This window comes from Coccinella septempunctata, chromosome 3, assembly GCF_907165205.1.
Source record: "Coccinella septempunctata chromosome 3, icCocSept1.1, whole genome shotgun sequence".
NCBI lineage: Eukaryota > Metazoa > Arthropoda > Insecta > Coleoptera > Coccinellidae > Coccinella > Coccinella septempunctata.
Genome location: NC_058191.1, coordinates 20,193,887 through 20,217,253, shown reverse-complemented (window position 1 = coordinate 20,217,253; position 23,367 = coordinate 20,193,887).

Sequence of the window (23,367 nt, the reverse complement as noted above, 5' to 3'; positions counted from 1 at the left end):
ATTACAATGTCAGGGAATAAAAGACTTCTTTCTCACAATCGTTTAATATTATCATTCGGATCACTAGTTTCGGGGCGACTCAATGCGTCCCATCTTCAGATCCTACAATGTAGAAAAGAAAAACATGAGTATATACATTCAAAAAAGCAAGCAACATTACAAACCTCAAAAAATCATATCAATGCTCAAAATACAATTTCCACAAAGACTAGAGACGAGAACAAATTCAATCTTCTTTGAGAAGTTCAGATTATAAGATGGCGGAAAAAGCGTAAAAAGTAACGTGATCTATTAAAGAAAACTATAAAAATCGTGTTACCTTCAAAATTCGGTTGCACATTTAATGAGGGCACAGGTGCCATCCTGTCATTATGTCCATGTTTTCTGAATTATTAAGCTTGTGGCCTCTCCCACATATAATAATAATAATGATAATAATAAAATATCTGGCCTGCCTGGCAGCTATCAAGTAGATGGCCTGCCGGGTAGCCATCGTAACGACGAAGACGGTGCAGCCAGCCTCGCCTGCTGTCCACAGTCCCATTCCTTCATCCTCTCTCTTTCACATCCTTTATGGGGGTGCTCTTTCTGCTCCCATTTCTCTACCTCTCACCCAAACCTAGAAAGGGGAGCACAAACTCATGGAAATGGTGATTACGAGAAGCCTCGGAAACAAGTCGCTGCCTGGGGATCGTCAGGGCATGTCTGGAGCCGGCGCTGGACATGACAGCATGCGAGACGTCGGTGGCAGGATGTTGAGGAAGCGGGCTCCTGCTGCAAAAGAAGCTACAGCTCCAAAGCAACAACAGCAACCAACGAGTCCAATTCAATTGCCGACTCGAACCGCTGAAGGTGCTGCGCAGGATATTCAGCCAGTGCTCACCCAAGCGGGGTTAGTTAGAAAGCGCATGAAGTGTACAACGTCCATGAATGAAACTATTGTGCGCATATATAACTCCATCACGGGACTAGGGCAGAACACGAACAACTATAGGAAAAGGCTCCATGAGGAATTCTGCAACGCCGACCCAAATCTCAATGTCACTGAACAACGGGTGGCAGACCAGTACCGCGTAATTCTGAGAAATGAACTCATACCAATGGCCAGAATCTACGCAATTGAACAAGAACTTCAGCGGCCACCATTAACAGAGAGCGACACCAACACCTCTGATCAGATTCACATGCCTGGGCAACAACATCCAGAAGAAATTGACGCTGAAAGTCCATCTTGCAACCCAAGTGAGGCAGAACACCAGGACGATAGGGAAGAGCTCCACCGACAAAATGACTCAGAGATGAGGAGATACTTTGTCGAACTGGAAGGAACAGATCCTCTTCATCGAATAGCACCTCCCCGACTCAATACATCCAAGAAACTGTCACTCATAATCGACATCTTGAATAAGGACGTTTTACCTGAGTACCTACAGAATGGAAGTTCATTGGAATATCTTCATCTAGTTTTTTACTGTGCAGCGCTAACGACGGCTAAAACCATAGGGGCAAAAATTCGCCGAACGAACTACGATGGTCCAAAATTACGCAAATTATATGCGCCACCATGGCAGAAACGTCTTCAACACAAAACAGAGAGACTAAGAAGAGACATTGGACGACTGACGGATTACTTGAACGGGAATCGCGGAATGAAGGTTGTGAAAGCTGCAAAAGAAATCATGGACAGAAACAGAACACAAACCGAACGAGAGACGGAAAATACTACAGCTCACCACTGCCTCGACACTCTGAAGCAAAAGCTAAGTCTGTATGCTGAACGCCTGAGAAGATATAAAAGCAATTATAGCCGGAAAAGAGACAATAATTCATTCGAAAAGTCGGAAGAAACTTTCTACTGGTCACTCACATCGTCTGATGGAGAAAATGGAAAGTTACCACCAAAGGAAGCCATTGAACAATTCTGGACCGAACAATTATCAACGCAACCTCAGTTTAATGGAGATACCGGATGGATTGAAGATGAAAAGTCTGAAGCTATAAAATATAAGCCGATGCAACATGACATGATCACAATTGAAGAAGTAAAATCAGCTATCAGAGGAGTACACAACTGGAAAACACCTGGGCCTGATGGATTACAGAACTTCTGGATCATGCATGACAAATTGACCTCCGCAATAAATGATGTCATTGAAAATCCTGAAAGAATGCCAATATTCCTTATACATGGCACAACGTACCTGTTACCTAAAGACCAAAGGAATACAGAAGACCCATCCAGATACCGACCAATCACATGTCTTCCAACGATGTACAAATTAATCACATCGTGCATTTCAAATCGAATTCACAACCATTGCGAAAGAAATAACATCATCGCCATGCAACAGAAAGAGAGCCGAGGGTGCAAAGAACAGCTAATAATTGATTCAGTTATCTGCAATCAAGCGTTCTCCAAGCGAAGGAATCTTTACGCTGCGTACATAGACTACAAGAAAGCATTCGATTCCATACCTCACGAATGGCTCTTGACTATCTTGAACATTTACAAGGTGGATCCTAATATTGTTAAGTTCCTGAAAAACGCCATGTCAACCTGGCGTATTAGTCTTCAAATGAAAGCAGCAGATGGCTCCATTACAACAGGACCTATTCCAATAAGACGCGGAATTTTCCAAGGGGATTCGCTGAGCCCTCTGTGGTTCTGCATGGCCCTGAATCCCTTGTCTCATAGATTGAACTCTACGGACTACGGATTTGCCATCAAAAGCGGCAGTAGAACTATGATGAAACTGAATCATCTCCTTCATATGGACGATTTGAAACTCTTCGCATCTACCAAGAGGCAACGGATGCTGAAAATGGTGGAAGGATTCTCGGAAGACATCAAAATGAAGTTTGGACTAGAAAAATGTCGACTGCTGAACATAACGAGAGGGAAAATAGAAGATGGTACGTTCAAACTCAAGGAAGGTGCAGAAATTGAAGCATTAAAGGAAGGAGACACATACAAGATTCTGGGCATAAAACAGGCAAGAAAAATCAATCAGAGCCAGATGAGGAAAGAACTAACGGAGGAGTTCACCCGAAGATTGAGAAGGATAATGAGAACTGGCCTTAACAGCAAGAATCTGATAAAAGCTATCAATACCTACGCTTGCTCGGCGCTGAGCTACTCATTCGGTATCATCTCTTGGACCACCACCGATTTAGCAGCCTTACAGAGAAAAATAAGGACGATGCTGACTAAACACAATAAACATCACCCCAAAAGCTCAATAGAACGGACCGAGCTGCCACGACATCTTGGGGTCAGAGGAATTGTTGATTTGTCCAACCGTATGACCCAGGAAATTGAAGGACTTCGAAAATATTTTCTGAGCAAGGCTACTTCATCAGAACTCCATCAAGTAGTTTGTGTTGCTGATACTTCAACACCGTTAAAGTTACAGCAGGACCACTTGGAAACCGTCGAACACTCTGCAGAAAGTAAAATGCAGAAACTGATTGGCAAACCTTTGCATGGGAGGCACCAGAACGAGGTCAACCATGATTACGTCGACATATCTGCGTCGAACTACTGTTGACTTCCGGAAGGTTGTTTCCTGAGACAGAGGGCTTCATGCTCGCCATCCAGGATCAGGTGATTCAAACAAGGAACTATATGAAATATATCGCCAAGGATGCCTCAGTGGCGGATGATAGCTGTCGTTATGGCTGTGCGACACATGAAACTATCCAGCACATCACCGGGGGATGTCAGAAGTTCGCGGGCACGGAGTACAAAAATAGACATGATGCCGTTGCCAAGATTCTTCACCAAGAATTGGCACTAAAACACCAACTCCTAAGTTCGAAAAAGGTTCCTTATTACAATTACCATCCGGATGCTTTATTGGAAAATGAACATCACAAGCTATACTGGGATCGCACGGTTGTCACAGACTGGAAAATAACCCACAATAGACCAGATCTCATATTGCTGGAATAAGGATGAGGACAGAGCACTATTCATCGATGAAGCGATTTCAATTAATAACATTCTTCTAGATGGGCACACTGAAAAAATTTCAAAGAACAGAGATCTCGAGGAGCAAACCAGGAGACAATGGAAGCTGAAAGATGTCAAGACCATCCCTATTGTCATATCATCTACAGGCCTGATACCGAAGAAACTACTAGAGAACTTGAGGAAACTTCAGCTGGACGAAAACATCTATAGAGTCATGCAGAAGGCGGTACTGCTGGGAACGGCGAGAACTGTACGCAAGTACATGGGAAATTCAGAGGAACACCGTCTGCTCCGACAGGAAGTGCGGGTGGAGCAGGAATCCAACCTACAGCAGGGAGCCGAGGAGCGACCCGAACCCGACCACCACCACGAGCCCGAAAACCTAGAAAGGGCTCCAACAGAGCTTAATCCTATTGATATCTGAGATATCTGGGATAAGTGAATTTTCCTCTGGAGAGGAGTGTGAAAGCCTCAAGGCTAAAGTCATAATAATGGGTATTTATTTCCAGAATTGTACATAAGTGACAAAATGGAAACAGGTCGAAATTCTCTACAAAAGATATTAATTACATTGTACCAATACTATATATCTATCTACTACGAAACTCCAAGAACTCGATTACAGAATAGGGTTCACTTTGAACTAACATTAAAAATAATTCTTTCTTGAAGAGTTTAATTTCCTTTATATCTCTAATTTTTCTTGGTAAGTGATTAAACAATTTTATACTCATTTAGAAACTATTACGTTCAGTGATTGACAGTTTGTGAATAGGTAGTAAATACTCAATGATTCTCCTGGTAGCCTTTACATTTCTATACTTCTCAAAATAGGAATTGTTCTTGAATAAATATAATAAGAGTCTATATACATATATATATATATATATATATATTTTTTTTTTTGTCAACCACCGTTTTCAAAAACGGGATAAAACCCCTGCCGGGCTGTTAGCCAAGGCAAGTGTTGCAGCTACGGACTCTGCAGAAACTTTCTGACGGTTCTGATAGTGCCCAGGATAACCTGCTTCTGAGAGGAAGAAATTGTGTCGTTGTCCAAGCACAGTTTTTTGGTGTTTTCAGGTAGGTGCCTCTCAACCAAACCGTTCACCGATATAATCATCGGGAGAACACTTATTGTCTGGAGGTCGTAAAGCTCCCGGAGCTGGAACGCCAGATCAGAATACTTACTGACCTTTTCAGAGTAGGCTCTGGAAATGTTGTCATCTGCCGGGATGGCGAAATCCAGCAGCATACAGGTCTTCCTCTTCAGATCGAAGATAGCGACATCCGGCCGGTTGTGGGCAACCGGATACCAAGGTGGATCCCAGTACAGTTTATATTCCTCGCTTTGTAACAGCGACTTCGGCTGATACCAGTACGACGGAGTTTCATTCTGCAACAGGCCAAGTCTCAGTGCAATCTTCTGATGGTATATTCTTGCCATAGAGTTGTGCCTTTCAAGATAATCCCTTGGGGCGAGAACTGGGCATGCCGAAGTAATGTGCTGGATAGATTCTAGTGCTTGGGCACACCTGCGACATCGGTCTGTAGGAATGTCAATCCGAGCAATGTTTTTCATGTACGCTCTTGTTGCCACAACCTGATCCTGAATGGCGATGAGTCGACCTTCAGTCTCAGGAAAAAGGTATCCCGCACGTAAGTAGGTGAGTGATTCTACCTCATTGACGTGATTATTATTTTTCAGGTGACTGGGATATCTTCCGTGGAGGGACTTCGCATTCCATTCTCCTATCATGTCTTCCCGCGTCCGTCTGGTGTCATGGTGTTCCGCTGCGGACAGGTTTAGTGCAGTGATCCTATCATCAGCCTCACGAATGGACAGGAACAGAGGTGAGTTTTCTTTGAGGAAGTATTTCCTCAGTGAGATTATATTGCCTTCGTGAACATTTTCTAGGTTCATGAGGCCTCTGCCTCCCTGATGTCGTGGGAGGTAAAGCCGGATTGTCGACGCATGGGGATGGCGCATTCCGTATTTTGTGAGCATAGATCTTATTGCTCTGTCTATTTCTCGCAGCTCAGTCACAGACCAAGTCAGGATGCCGAAGGAGTACGTTATGCTTGAGATTGCCCAGATTTTTATGGCCGTAAATAAGGACCTGGAGTTGAGTTTGGATTTTAGGATAAGGTTGACTCTTTTGTATAGTCTTTGTTTGAATAATTCCTTCATCTCCGAGGTCTTGATTTCCAATGCCTGTCTTATTCCCAGGTATTTGTAGGTGTCATCCGTGTTCAAGGGGGGGATCGTTATTTGGTTCATCAAAGTTGTTCCCATGCAGGTCTCCTGAATCTTTCCTCTCTTCACTTCCAGAGTAGCGCATTTCTCTATGCCCATCTTCATGCCTATGGAGTCGCTGAAAGTTGACACGATCTCTAGGAGTCTCTTTAGCTGGTCGGCGTTAGCAGCGTAAAGCTTGAGGTCGTCCATATATAACTGATGATTAATCCGAGTTCTCCTTTGTTTATCGATGACGTATCCAGAGGCTGTGTTGTTCAGTATCATGCTGAGAGGGTTCAGCGCCATGCAGAACCAGATCGGACTCAAAGTATGTCCCTGAAAAATCCCACTCCCACAGTGAAGAAATCAGGGATTGTTGTTGGATCCTCCAAGGACCTCTGAAGAAGTCTGGCGAGAGTCCCGTGCGAACTGGTCAGATGTTTCCACCAGTAATTGTGCAGCTTGTCTGGTCCAGGTGCAGACCAGTTGTTTGAACCCTTCAAAGCTTCACCTATGTCCGCCTCAGATATCTGCATCTCGGCCATCCGAACATTCGGGATCCGAGACTGGGCCTCATCGATCCAGTATGCCTGCTCGTCATGGACCCCACCGCTGGACCATACCTCGCTCCAAAATTTGTGAGCCACACCGGGATCCACCCAGCAGCCTCCCTCGTGTTCGGTCTCCTGAAGGTCCCGGAAGAACTGTTTTTGGTTCTGGTAGAAGACCCTATTATTTTTGTACCTTTTACATCTTTCATTATAACGCCGGATGCGATGACCTAAGGCTCTGATTTTTTGTTTCAGATTGTCCAGAACTACAGACAACCTATCCCTGAAAGAAGGATCCCTACGTTTTACCCGGAACTCGGATGATATTTTCCTGACAGCTTTGGCCACCTTCGCTGTCGGACTATCAGAAGCCATGTAGGCATGTATAACTCCTATTTTTTTTTCTGATAATGACGATCTTTTTTTCCAGGCGTTTCTTCCACGGAGGTACTTCATATGACTTCGGATCGTGGTGATGTTCCGTTCCTCGGCCATGTTCCTCACACGTAGTGACTGCTCCCGCATATACAAGATCAACGATCTCCTCCAACTTGTCGACTTTCTCCATATATTTCGAAAGAATCTGTGGTGATAAAAGCGATTCGACACAGTACGTGTCGAACCAAGTTTGTCATCCCCAGAAGATACCTGCATATTGTAACAATGGCATTCTTGGACTTGACCCTCAACTTTCTCCACCGTCAAGGAAATTCCCGAATGCAATGAAATCTTCGTTGTCATGTCATATGAGTCACTTCAGGTACAAGGGACTAGAAAGATTTGGGAGGCGCAAGTCCACGGAGCCCATTGGGCAGGTATATAAATACCTCAAATATAGGTAAAAGAGGACACTTCACCTCGAGACGTTGAAGAAGGTAGATGTTTTGAATGATACCAGTGCGATACGTCATCTCTCGTGTTGTAAAAGAGAAAGTCGAAGTGAAAGTGTACACTAGCGATGCAGTGCGATACGTCATCTCTCGTGTTGTAAAAGAGAAAGTCGAAGTGAAAGTTGACACTAGCGAAGCTACGGAATTTTTGATTCCGTCTACGAAACTTCCGAAGTTTTTTGTAAGTTCTATAAGTGTATGCGTTATAGAGCGGAAATTCGTTCAAATTCAGTATGTTCAGTGTAGAGTCCAGATCACCTCCAAGATCGCTGGTTCCACGGATATCACTGGTGAGTCGATTTATTTTTCTCATAGTATAGAAAATATATAACTTAGCCATTTTTCTTTTGTCTTGAAAAATTTTATTTCCAATTTCTTTGAGTAGCAAAGTAATTATTAATTAGATTCTAAAATGTCTGACCATTCGGACTGCGATTCCGTAATGGAAGAAGATGCGCCAGAAATCGCTAATGTCGTGTCCGAACACGATATTTTGAGAGAGGAGAACGCAAGTTTGAAAGCGAGGGTGAATGAGTTAGGTAGATGCGTATCTAGCTTAGTTGCTGAGATTAAAAATCTCAGGGAGAGGCTCGAGTTGCAGGAGGGAAATAAGGAAAGTTACTGCAAAGCACTCAAGAAGAACATTATTTTGAAAAATGTCCAAGAAGTGAACTTACCGGTTCAAAAACAGAAGATGGAGGTGGTCAAAACCCCTCAAACCAAAATTTCCCCACCCGCCAAAAGAGTGAGAAAGAATAGCTCCTCGTCAAATGAAGATACAAACAAGAAAAGAGTCTTGGAAACCCCAGACCAAGAGAAAACCACTCCAGTGGAGAGAAAAGAAAAAATCCCCCCTGTGACCCTGAGAGGTACGTCCGAATGGACTTCAATTTCGAACGCGTTAATGCGAAACGGTATTAAATACCAAAGAGCGACGACAGTAAAGGACGGTATAAGAATCGTCCCACAAAGCGCCGATGATCATAGAAGGATGACGGACTTCCTTCATAAAATAAATAGGGAGTTTTACACTCTTCAACGGGAGGAAGAAAAGAAAATATACGCGGTAGTGAGATACCTACCGCTGGATGCAGATATCCCGACGATCCTTGACGACCTCAAGGATCAAGGGATCGTCGATGCTGAGGTCATAAGGATGACCTCAAATAAAACAAAACAGCCGATGCCCTTATTGCTGGTTAAAACCCAGAATAAGGATATCTTCGAGGTGAAAAGGCTCTAAAACATGAACTGTGTTGTTGAACCTAAGAGAAGGACGATTGGGCCTGGACAATGTTACCGCTGTCAGCGATATGGACATGCCCAAAGTAAGTGCACTTTTCCATGGAGGTGCGTGAAATGCTCCGGTAATCACAGCTCCAAGGAGTGTACGCTTACCAGGGAGAACGAGGAGCGAAATGCCTCTTGTGTTCTCTGCGGAGAGCAAGGACATCCAGCCAGCTACAAGGGATGTAGCGAATGGAAATTGGTCACTAAAAAGACCAAGGGATCGCCAAGATCGAACCAGACCAGCTCGAGGCCAACACAAAATACACCGAGGCCATCCCAAAACTCTTCGGAAGTGAAGAAACCCCAGGAAACTGCAACCAAAGTGGTCAAAGACACGGAGAATCCAGAGAAAAAGAAGGAAAAGTCAAAAACCGTCAAAAAAGCCGAAACCAGGAAAGGAATATCTGGAATCACTGAGGAACTAGATAAGTTCACGAAAAACCTCCTCAGCACGATGATGCACAATCTGAAGAAAGAGATTGAGAAGAAGATGCAGAAAATTATTAAGAATATTTAATGGCTGATACGACGATAAAGAACAATCTCATAATTGTCTCTTGGAACGTCGAAGGATTGAGAGCCCGCAGATCAGAATTCGAAGAACTGATTGAAGAGAAGAGACCGGATGTCATAGCTCTCCAAGAAACAAGACTTAACGCCAACGTTCGGATAGCATTCCCCAATTACGATATCTACAGAAATGATAGACCTAACAGCACAGGTGGCGTTGCTATACTGGCTAGAAAGAATATGGATCACCATTTCGACCAAATATTCAATGGACAAGAAGTAGAAGCAATATCGATTATTGTGAATACTAATCGAGGACAAGTGAAGATTATTTCAACTTATAAATCACCGGATAAGGACATGCTGGAAGAAGATCTAAAAATGCTACTAGAAGGAAGACACCCTAAAATCATAATTGGTGATCTTAACTGCAAATCGCAGGAATGGAATAGTAGAGTGGAAAATACCAACGGGAGAAGACTGAAGATTTATGCTGAAAAACTTGATGCAGTTGTAATAGGACCTGATATACCGACCTACATACCAAGAGTAAATGGACTACCTGATGTATTGGACATTGTCGTAATGAAAGACATCACTGAAGAAATCAGCATTGATACAATAGAAGACGGAACTTCAGACCACAATCCCATAGAATTCATAGTGGGACATGGCCCAAGAAACGAAGAAGAGACACAAACCAAGGATCGCACAGACTGGGAGAAATATAAGAATTTACTTCAGGAGAAAATCACGGAAATTCCCCAAATAAACACCCGGGATGAATTAGATGAAGCAGTTGAAAAATTGGAAAATCAAATAAAAGAAGCCTATGAAGAAAGCACCAAGAGAATAAGGAAACCAATTCCGAAACATTCACATGGAGATACGCCAAGGGATATAAAGGAACTTATAAAAAAGAACAGAAGACTCAGGAAAATCTACAGAACAACAAAAAGAGAAGAAGACAAGAAGAAACTGAATAAGCATAGTCAGATATTGAAAAATGCTTTAACAGAACTGCGTAATAACAGATGGCACCAGAGATTAAGGGAACTGAATACAATAGATCACTCGGCTTGGAAAATGCAAAAACGCTTACGACGAGAACAGACAGTTATACCTCCACTGCATGGAGCAAACGGAATGGTATATACGAGACTTGAAAAAGCCGAAGCACTTGCCGACTCAATTGAGAGAGAAGCCAGAATAAATTACAGAAATGATGATGACAATGAAGATCTAGAAGAAGAAGTGGAGGCAAACGAAGAACTGATGATGGAACCACCGGAAACCGAAATCATTCCAAAACCGGCTTCACCAACAGAAATCAAAGAGATAATAATGAAACTGAAAAACCGGAAAGCACCGGGAGAAGATAGGATAACGAATTATATGTTGAAGAAATTGCCTAGAAAAGGAATAGCAGCCTTGACGAATGTAACAAACGGAGTGATGAGGACCGAATACTACCCAAAGAGATGGAAAACTGCAGAAATGATAGTTTTCAACAAGCCTGGAAAGGAACGGAAATTTCCTCAAAATTATAGACCAATCAGCCTATTATCAGCACTAGGAAAAGTCGTCGAGAGGGTTATCGCCAAAAGGCTGAATGAGGAAACAGAAATGTTGAAGATAATTCCACCCGAACAATTTGGATTTCGAGGAGAACACTCGACTGAACTCCAATTACTACGGCTCATAGAATACGTCACCGAAGGAATGCAGACCAAACAGGCCACAGGATTAGTTCTGATGGATATCGAGAGAGCTTTTGATAGAGTATGGCACGAAGGCCTAATCTACAAGATGAAAAAAGCAGGATATTCGACCAAGCTATGCAAGATTATAAGGAACTATCTGAGGAATAGAAACTTTTATGTGAAAATAGATGGAGCAACCTCTCAAATCAGACAATTAGAAGCGGGAGTGCCTCAAGGATCGGTACTTGGACCTCTGCTTTATGTAATATACGTCTATGATATCCCGAAGAATGCTAGAAATATGCTCACATTGTACGCAGATGACACAGGAATAGCGTTCAGACATCGACGCCCAGAGATCATACACCGGAGACTGCAGGAAGCCATAGATGAATTACTCAAATGGTGCATCAAATGGAAAATCCAAATCAATGGAAGAAAGACTCAAGCAATATTACTGCAAAAGAGAAGATTGAGGATGGAAGAAAACCTTGAAGTTGATGGAGAAGAGGTTGAATGGAAAAATGAAGCAACATACCTAGGAGTGACGCTTGACAGAGGACTTACATGGAAAAACCACATCAAATGTGCAGTTGATAAAACAAAAGCCGCAATGAGTAAACTTTATCCACTCATAGGCAGAAGAAGTCATATGAATAAGAACATCAAGTTGACGATGATTAAAACAATTGCGCGACCACAACTCACATATGGATCGGCGGCATGAGGCTTCGCAGCCAAGACCCACATCAAGAAAATACAGGCCACTGAGAATAAACTCCTTAGAATGGCGATGGACGTACCCTGGTTTGTTAGGAACAAACAAATCTACAAGGACTTGGAATGGGAACCAGTTACAGAATTTATGAAGAGAAAGGCGGAAAGGATATTCGACAAAGCCAAACAACATCCAAATGAGGAACTACGAAGATTAGTCGACTACGATCCAACGGAAGAAGCTAGAAGGTCAAGAACCTACTACCGAAGACCCAGAGATCAGGTAAGGATTTAAATGTAACCAAAGAAGAGCTTAACCTATAAAAGCTATAGGCAGCATACAAATATCAACACGACTATGATCGTGTGAGAGTCCAGAAACCATGAGAGTCAACTGGTTAATAGGCAAAATGCCCGGAACCTATGAAGAAGCAGTTAAGGGTTTTTAGTGGGTCTCGAGCTCGGAGAGTGAGAATCCCCACACTGTTCCCCCTCAGGAGAGGGTGTGTTCGTCTGTTTGCAGATTTTCCCCCTGCTACACAAAAAAAAAAAAAAAAAAAAAAAAAAATAAAAGAGGACAGTGGTTACAGAGACTGGTTAGCAGTTATCGACAACGGTCGAAACATTCTTGTAATTAGAACAGATCTCCCGATGAATAAACATATTCCTTCGTTTCCACAAGTGTTTTAATGTTTCCCGTAAACACATACACCTCAAACTGGTGACCCCGACGTGATCCGCGTGTAAAAAAAGAGGTTTGCGTTTACGAAATTTCGATACGGAAGTGTGTGTTAATAATGGCTTCTGATCCTACCGACGAAATCACCAACGTGGAAGCGACCGAAGATTCCATCAGTGCAGTGCGAGACCTCAAAATTCCCCAATTCTGGCCTAATAAAATCGCGCTATGGTTCAAGCTTTTAGAAGCTCAATTCACTTCAGCTCGCGTAACCAACGACGACACGAAGTTTAGCATAACCATCGCGAACCTCGGCGAACAATACATCGAACAAATCGAGGACGTTATCCTGCATCCACCTGTGACGAATCGATACGCGTACTTAAAACAAGAACTGATGAAGAGACTAACCGAATCAGACAGTTCGCGAGTGAAAAAGTTGATCGAGAGTGAGGAAATCGGCGACCGAACGCCCTCGCAGTTTTTCCGAGACTTGAAAAAGCTTGCGACCGCGACAATCCCGGACGATTTCATTCTGACGCTGTGGAAAAGTCGTCTACCTACGGACATTCAGCGAGTTTTGGCCGCGTCTACCGAGACAAGCATTGCAGCTATCATCGAGATGGCTCACCGTATACGCGAAATACGCGAAGAACCGCGACGAATCGCCGCAATGTCCAGCGATCGCGGATGCAGTGAACTTGGTGAATTGCGGGAAGAATTAAGACAGTTGCGTTCGCGAATTGAAACTTTGTCGCTAAACAGGTGACGCTCACCTTCACGAAGACGCGGACGAAGTTCAAGCCGTGGTCGATACCAAAAGCAGGATGGTCTCTGTTTTTACCACTCTAGGTTTGGAAATAAGGCCAAAAAGTGTAACCCTCCGTGTAACTGGTCGTCGGGAAACGACAAAAGTCGTCCGTAAACGCGGCTCACGATGACGACTCGAAAGCTCGCCGCATTTTCGTTACCGACAGACAGACAAGAGTATCTTTTCTTGTCGATACGGGTGCGGACTTGTGTGTTTACCCGCGAAATCGCCTAAAGGGACCGATGCAAAAACACACGTATGAACTTTCTGCAGCGAACGGCACACCCATCAGTACATACGGCACTATCGCGTTGAAATTGGACCTGTCCCTTCGACGAAGTTTTGGGTGGAAATTTGTAGTGGCGGACGTTAACACACCTATTATCGGTATAGACTTCTTGTCGTATTATGGATTATTAGTGGACGCGAGAAACCGACGGTTGATCGATTCGATAACAAACTTTTCAACGAACGGTAAACCAGTAAAAACAGACGTTTCTTCCGTGAAAGTGGTAAATGGCGAATCAGTGTATCATCGACTTCTAGAAGAATACCCTGAACTTACTCGGCCACCGGTATTCAGGAAGGAAGCAATTAAGCATGGAACCAAACACCATATAAAAACGACACCTGGTCCACCAATCCATTGTAAAGCACGACGACTTGCCCCTGACCGTCTTAAGCAGATCCAGACGGAATTTGAAGTTATGATAGAACAAGGAGTCATCCACCCATCGAAGAGTCCCTGGTCATCTCCACTTCACAGCGTTCCCAAGAAAGACGGCACTCTCCGTCCATGTGGAGACTATCGCGCCTTAAACGCTAGGACGATACCCGACAGGTACACACCACCTCATATCGAGGATTTCTCCCAGAAATTGTATGGTAAGACAGTATTCTCTAACATCGACCTAGTGAGAGCCTACCATCAAATTCCTGTCGCGGAAGAAGATATCGAAAAAACCGCGATCATTACCCCGTTCGGTCTTTTCGAGGCCGTTAACACAATGTTTGGATTACGTAAGGTAAAATCAAAAGAAACGCGGTGATATCCTGGAATGAAAGCGCACTTAACGCTTTGAACTTGGTAAAGCAAGCTCTAGTTGACGCAACTATGTTAGCGCACCCTATCCCTGGCGCACCAATCAGCATTGTGGTAGATGCCTCCGATTACGCGATAGGAGCAGCTCTACAACAATTGACTAATAATTCGTGGCAACCTTTAGCGTTTTATACAATGGTCTAGACGGCATTCCGGCGGAGATATTCAAAGCCTTGGATGAGGACATTGTCAATAGTCTCCTAATACTATTCCGCAAGATCTGGGAACAGGGAGATGTGCCACAAGACTTCAGAGACGCTTTAGTTATCAACCTCTATAAGAACAAAGGCGATACGTCGAATTGCAACAATTACAGGGGCATATCGTTGCTTAATGTGGCCGGTAAAATTCTCTCGAAGATTATGGCTAATCGTCTGGTTCCACTCTTGGAGAGGCTTTTACCTGAATCCCAGTGCGGCTTTCGACCAAATCGAGGTACGGTGGACCTAATTTTTACACTTCGACAGCTACAAGAAAAGGCCCGTGAACAACAATCAAGGATTTATACAGCCTTCATCGATTTAAGCAAGGCATTCGACTCGGTGAATCGGAGAGCGCTCTGGAAAATCATGGCACGTCTAGGAGTACCCGAAAAATTCCTAGCAGTGTGTAAAAGCCTTCATACCAACAACACCGCTAGAATACAGCATAATGGCTCTACAACCGACCATTTCTCAACCAACACTGGAATAAAACAAGGCTGCGTATTAGCGCCTTTACTGTTCAATATTTTCGCCATAGCTGTATCGATAATTGCTGACATGAGCATGCCCGTACGAGGTGTTGGGATAAGATTCAGATTTGATGGAGGCCTGTTTAACCTGAAGCGCCTCAGAGCAAAAACCCGTACCAAGTTTATCACGGAACTTCAATATGCAGACGACTGTTCACTCATCGCTAGCAGCTCAGAGGATCTACAGATAATGATGGACACCTATAAACATATATACGAAGCTTTAGGCCTTAGACTCAATATTGACAAGACCAAAATCCTGGTAAGTCCGCCAGAAAGCCTTCAAACAGATATCAGCCTGGACAATGAAACTCTAGAACAGGTTGAGCAGTTCAAATACTTGGGAAGCTTCATAAATACTAGGGCTAACCTTGACACGGAAATACACAACCGTATCAATTCGGCATCACGGGCATTCTGGAAGCTGAAGGACAGAGTGTTCCAAAATCACGACCTCAATCTGAAGACCAAGACAGCTGTTTACAGAGCAGTGGTCCTCCCAACGCTTCTTTACGGAAGCGAAAGCTGGACTCCCTACAGGCGACATATTAAACAGCTTGAACAGACGCAGCAACGTCATCTAAGACAGATAATGCACATCAGATGGTTCCACAAAGTTTCGAATGCAGAAGTCTTGCAGCGCGCGAGTTGTACAACAATTGAGACTCAAGTAACGAGGGCCCGACTCAGATGGAGCGGCCACATTCTGAGGATGCAAGACACAAGACTCCCCAAAATAGCTCTATACGGCGAATTCACTGAGGGAGCCCGGAAACCAGGAGGCCAGTATAAGCGGTTTAAGGATACACTACATCAATCCCTAAAATCAGTTAATGCTAATCATAACTGGGAACAACTAGCGTTAGACAGGTCACAGTGGAGGTCTTTGGTCCACAGTTATAATGGAGAATCGAGAAGGATACAGCGGCGGCCAGATCTGGTTGGAGACTATCCATGCCCTGAGTGTGGAAGGATCTGCAGGTCACGGTTGGGTCTCTTTAGTCACAGGAGGGCACACAGTCGCAACTAGACCTAAGAGGTTACAAGTCTGTTCGAATTTTTTTTTTTTTCTTCTTCTTTTTGTAGATTTATTCCCGGTAACGGTATACAGCAATGATGAATGATACAAAATCTCTATCTACAGCTCAAAGTAAATATAGCGCATACGACAGAGAGCTATTAGCAATGTACTACGCTGTAAAACGTTTCAGATACGCCGTGGAAGGTCGAAACTTCGTGATATTCACCGATCACAAACCACTCACATACGCATTCAATCAAAATTTGGATAAATGTTCCCCTCGACAATTTCGGCAACTCGACTATATTGGCCAATTCACTACTGATATACGGTATATGAAAGGCCAGGACAACAGTGTAGCCGACGCATTATCGCGAATCGAAGAAATTTCCGAGGTAGTTGACCATCGTACTCTCGCAGTCGCGCAAGAAATCGACGAGGAATGACTCAAAATCCTCGAATCCGGAAATGAAAACTCCCTCAACATAAAGAAAGTCTATTTTCCCGATTTCAACGTCCAAATTTACTGCGATTTAACCAACGAAAGCGTTAGACCATTTGTGCCAAAACAGTTTCGCCGAAACATTTTCGACTCTTTGCACAACCTTTCGCACCCTGGTATAAAAGCCACAAACAAATTAATAAGTTCGCGTTTCGTGTGGCCATCGATGAATAAAGACTGCCGCGAGTGGACGCGCTGTTGTGTCCCGTGTCAACGAAATAAAATAACTCGCCACGTTTCCACGCCAATCAAACAGTTTGACAGTTTAGCTGGTAGATTCGAACATGTCCACATCGACATTATCACAATGCCATATTCACAAGGCTACCGATATTGCCTTACATGTATTGACCGTTTTTCAAGGTGGCCGGAGGTAGCGCCAATCGAAGATATGGAAGCCTCCACTGTGGCCTCAGCCTTTTTGTCTACTTGGATTTCGCGTTTCGGTGTCCCGCTCCGAATAACATCGGATCAAGGTCGACAGTTCGAATCCAATTTATTTAGGGAACTATGCAAGCTACTCGGTACAAAACACATACGTACAACAGCTTACCACCCTCAAGCTAACGGTATGGTCGAACGGTTTCACCGCCAACTTAAGGCAGCAATAAAGTGCCACGCCACGGACAATTGGTTGAAAACATTACCAATAGTTCTTTTAGGAATTCGATCGTGCATCAAAGAAGATTTGAATGCAACTTCTGCTGAAATGATTTACGGTTCAAGTCTTCGACTACCTGCCGAATTTTTTGCCCCTTCGAATCAGAAAACAAATTCGGATTTCGTAGAAAAATTGAAGGTACGGCTCAACGATGTCAAGCCAAACGCCGTTATTCGGCATGGTTCTAAACCAACCTTCATTTTCAAAGACCTGTCGACTGCTAAGCACGTTTTTGTTCGGCGAGATGCAGTTCGCGCGCCCTTGCAATCTCCGTATGACGGACCATACGAGGTAGTACATCGCCATGATAAATATTTCGTAATCAAAATAGGCGACAAAAAAGTGACCGTCTCATTAGACCGACTAAAACCAGCCTTTCTTTTGACGAAAGACTGCGAACCCGAAAGCGAGTTTAATTCTCAATCCGTAGTTGTACCCGATCAAACTTTCAAACCCGAACATACTGAAGGAAATAGTAATCGCGAACATTGCACTACACGTTCAGGTAGAAGAGTACGTTTCCCGGATAGATTACAAGTCGGATTAGATTAAGCCAATTACATTCACCATTTATATATACATTTTTTTTTCAAGCATATCTAATACTAATTTTTTTTTTCTCTCTTTGTCACAATTTTCCATAGTAATAATGTACAAATATAAATTGTTTCATTTTTCATCGTAACGTTATTACTGGTAAGGGGGTATGTGGTGATAAAAGCGATTCGACACAGTACGTGTCGAACCAAGTTTGTCATCCCCAGAAGATACCTGCACATTGTAACAATGGCATTCTTGGACTTGACCCTCAACTTTCTCCACCGTCAAGGAAATTCCCGAATGCAATGAAATCTTCGTTGTCATGTCATATGAGTCACTTCAGGTACAAGGGACTAGAAAGATTTGGGAGGCGCAAGTCCACGGAGCCCATTGGGCAGGTATATAAATACCTCAAATATAGGTAAAAGAGGACAGTGGTTACAGAGACTGGTTAGCAGTTATCGACAACGGTCGAAACATTCTTGTAATTAGAACAGATCTCCCGATGAATAAACATATTCCTTCGTTTCCACAAGTGTTTTAATGTTTCCCGTAAACACATACACCTCAAATCGAATTGATCATCTTGACGGTGGCAAGGAATTCCCTGGAATGTTGCATGCGGGGAATCTTCGGTCTCTTCTCCGGCGCAATTCCCGAGAACTTCAACACGTTCCCCAGAAATCGCTGTTCCAATTCGTTGTTGTCCTCGACTTGTGTGTGCAATCCGCTTCTCCGTATCCTAGCCGATGACCTCCGTGGGGTCCGCTCTTGTAATTCAGAGCTGAGTTGCTCTGTTAGGACGTGTGGATAGCAACTGGCTTTGATGTTCTCTAGTTCAGCTCGGGACAATTTCTGGTTTTGCAGTATCCATCTTACTCTGTTGGACAGTAATTGAGCATATGCTGGTCTGCTCGGGCAAATATTTTCCCATACCTCTACAAGAAGTTGTCTGTAGGTTCTACCAGGTTCCGCAGCTAAGTCCAATGCTATATAGTGTGCACGCATAACCATACAATTCTCCTTTGTCGTCCAGCGTGTTCGCCTGTCCCGGAGTGGGCTACCAGTAGCGGAGTGAACATTCGTCTGCACACCCAAGCGACTTGAGCTTACTCTCTGCGGAGTACCGGGACTTGGCCTTACGGTGCTATCTCGGGGGGGTGCGCCGCTCGCCCCACACCTTTCCTTTTTTTTTTTTTTTATAGCAGGGGGAATCTGCGACCGTGAAAACACGGGGCTCTATCTCTCGCCCAGAGGAACCCATTTCTAGGGAACACTGTGGGGTTACTCACTCTTCTGAGTTCGCGACCCACTAAACCTAACCTGCTTTTTATTGGTTCCGGGCATTTGCCTATAAACCATTTATCCCTTAATTGGTTAATTTCTTCTTGCACATTGTCGTGCTAGGGTTTTCATGTTCGTCCATTTCGGATATCTCTTCTTAGTATAGTTTTAATAAGTTTTCGAACTCATTTTAATCTCTCCTCAATTGATCTCGCGGTCTCCTTTTGTATATTCTCATTCTTCTTCTGTCTTCCTCCGGATCGTAGTCCACTAGTCTCCTGAGTTCTTCGTTTGGATGTTCCTTCGCTGTTTTGAATAACATTTCAGCTTTCCTCTTCATAAATTCGGTGATGGTTTTCCACTTCAAATCTCGATATATCTGTTTGTTCCTGACAAACCAAGGCGCATCTATGGCACATCGTAGTAGCTTGTTTTCTGTTGCCTGAATTCTTTGTATATGGCTCTTTGCCGCGAATCCCCAAGCACCTGATCCATAAGTCAGTTGCGGTCTAGCAACGGCTTTGATTATTTTCAATTTTGTCTCATTTGACATGTGGCTCTTTCTACCTATCAGCGGGTAGAGCATATTCATCGCTGCCTTGGTTTTGTCAACGGCTTGTTTGATATGGCTTCTCCATGTTAGACCTTTGTCTAGGGTGATACCTAAATATTTCGCTTCGTTTTTCCATTCGATTTCTTCTCCATCTACCTCTAGATTTGTTGTAGTTCTTAGTCTCCTCTTCTGCAGTAATATCGCTTGGCTCTTTTGTCCGTTGAGCTTTATTTTCCATTTAATACACCAGTCATTTATTTCATCTATAGCTTTTTGTAATATTCCTTCTATGATTTCTGGCTTGCGATGTCGCATTGCGATTCCTGTGTCGTCGGCATATAGTGTCAGCATAGTCCTTGGAGATTTTGGTATATCGTGAATATATATGTTATACAGTAACGGCCCAAGTACTGACCCTTGAGGCACCCCTGCTTCCATATATCTGGTTGTGGAGTTTTCTCCTTCCACTTTCACGTAGAATCTTCTGTTCCTCAAATAATTCCTAATCAACTTGCACAGTTTCATTGAATATCCAGCATATCTCATTTTGTAAATCAATCCTTCATGCCATACTCTGTCGAATACTCTGGCGACATCTAGTAGTACAAGACCGGTTGCTTGTTTATTTTGGAATCCTTCTGTTATGTATTCCGTGAGTCTCAGTAATTGCTGTTCAGTTGAGTGGTCTCTTCTGAATCCGAATTGCTCTGCTGGAATGAGATTCAGATTTTCAGTTTCTTCTGTAAGCCTCCTAGCTATTACCCTTTCTACTACTTTTCCTAGGGCGGACAATAAACTTATCGGCCTGTAGTTTTGGGGGAATTTTTTATCTTTGCCTGGTTTGTTGAACACTATGACTTCTGCAGTTTTCCACTTTTCCGGATAGTGTTCAGTCCTCATTATACCGTTTGTGAGAGCAGCTATACCTTTTCTAGGTAATTTCTTCAACATAGCATTCGTTATTTTATCACTTCCGGGAGCTTTTCTATTTTTCAAGCTTCTGATTATCTCTTTTATTTCAAATGGAGAAGTTGGTTTTTCTATTTTGTCGTCTACTGGTGGTTCGTCCATTTCTTCTTCGTTGTTCTCTACAAGATCTTCCAGCTCGTCATTATCGTCATCAGGTCTGTAATTTATTCTCGATTCTCTTTCTATCGAGTCCGCCAGTGCTTCTGCTTTATCGATATTCGTATATGCCATTCCTCTTTCTCCGTGGAGAGGTGGTATTTTAGTCTTTTCTCTTCTCAGACATTTTTGCATTTTCCATGCAGAATGATCGATATTTTTTTTTTTTTTGTGTAGCAGGGGGAAAATCTGCAAACAGACGAACACACCCTCTGCTGAGGGGGAACAGTGTGGGGATTCTCACTCTCTGAGCTCGAGACCCACTAAAAACCCTTAACTGCTTCTTCATAGGTTCCGGGCATTTTGCCTATTAAACAGTTGACTCTTATGGTTTTTGGACTCTCAGACGATCATAGTCGTGTTGATAGTTGTATGCTCCCTATAGCTTTTATAGGTTAAGCTTGAAGCAGAACGTATAGAATAAATGATTTTGTTGAGCAGTTTAGCTTGTTTCGGGATTGTGTCACGGAGGCGACGAAGAATTCGCGCATTCTGAGTTTTCGATCGCTGGAGGTAACCCACTACAGCCATTTTAGAGTGTGCAAATTTTTCGTTACCGAGATAATTTGTTGTTCTAGGTGTAGGTAAGAGAAATTGTACTTATTTTCCTTTTATATAAATTCTAATTGTACCCATTTCTTGTGTTTAGTTTGTTGCGTTCAGCTCTAGAACAACCACAAGTGGCATTTATATTGTAAAAGAATAAAGCCTAGTAAGGGCGGAATACGATTTTCTTTCATCCCCATCAACCCTTTACAACTTGGCGCCCAACTCGGGGCTAGGCTTCTTCACAAAATGCCACTGCAACATTCACCGCAACAAAAAGAAGATCAGAAAGGCGGATATAATTTGAGAAATCGTTCTAAAAGTTTCAACAATATTTTGGAGGAAAATCGGACAGGGGCTGTGAAGAAAACAAGGGTAGTATCATCGAGGAGCGACGTAAGTCCAGAGAACACATTGGAGCGAGAGAGAGGTAATTCTTCTCCATATGCAAGACAAAGAATGGCCACTCCTTATGTCTCGCCTATTATGACGACATTGAAACGTGATAATAGTGTGCGTATTTGTTTGGATGCACGGCATCTCAATCAGGTGATGGAAAAAGAATATGAGACTCCGACCCCAGTGGAAGAGTTGATGCATTCTATGTCTGGAGTAAAATTTATGTCATCTCTAGACCTCACTCATTCGTACTGGCAAATACCACTATCGGAGGAGTCACAAAAGTTCACCGGGTTTAAATTCAATGGGAGAACTTACTGTTTTTGTGTTCTGCCTTTTGGCCTATCAACAAGTGTTAGCGTTTTCGTGAGATGCTTAAGATCCATATTTGGTGATAAGTTCCACGAGAGGGAATATGTTGACGATCTTCTTATAACTTCACAGAGTTTTGAGCAACACTGCAGTCACTTAGACCGCTCATTTTCTCCTAATTTAGCCGAATTGATAAGCCCCTTAACTAGGTTATTGCGTAAAAAAACAAAATGGAAATGGACCGATCTAGAAGACGAGTACTTCAAAAAGGTGAAAGAGACTATTATTGAACATACCTTACTCTATCATCCGAGGGAAGATCTTCCATTTGCTCTCGCAACTGATAGCTCTGATGTAGGTATTGGGGCCGAATTATTTCAAATTGTCGATGGCAAGCATCAAACAGTTGCATGGGCCAGTCGTCAATTGTTGGATAGGGAGCGAAGATATAGCATTAACGAAAGGGAAGCCTTAAGTGTGATATGGGCGTTAAATAAATTCCGAATTTATTTGTTAGGGAAGCATTTTACCATATATACGGACAATAGCTCGATAACATATCTTAAAACCTGTAGATTATTGTCATCGCGTATAGCTAGATATGCATTGGCCATTCAGGAATATGATTTCGATATCAAACATATACCGGGTAAAAAGAATATCGTTGCTGATGCATTGTCCAGATACTCAGCAATACGTCCTCCAACACCTATTGATAAAATGTTCAGGGTTGTGACCCTTCTTAGGTTACCGCAGAAGTTTATAAGTTCGTTGATAGATTTACCTGAACTTCAAAAATCCGATCCTAAACTGGGAGATATTCGCGATAGAGTTGAACATGATGTTGAAATACAGAAAAGGTTTATTATGCGTGAGAATATTTTGTACATACGTAATGAAAATGATGGTTTCTATAGATTATGTGTTCCTCAGTCAATGATACCAAAATTTTTGCAGGTTTTCCACGAAACCATCGGCCATTTCGGAAGTTACAAGAACTGGAAGGTGTTGAAAAGTGAGGTCTGGTGGAATAATATGGCGCGTGATATCAAAAGAGTCATCAAACGTTGTGATATTTGTCAGAAAGCCAAATGTTCGAAAATGCCGAAAGCGGAATTGAATGCTATTATTTCATCTACCAAGAATACTCTAGTGGCTTTAGATATATACGGACCGCTTCCAAGAAGTCGTGGTGGAAGCGAATATATTTGCGTTATGCTAGATGT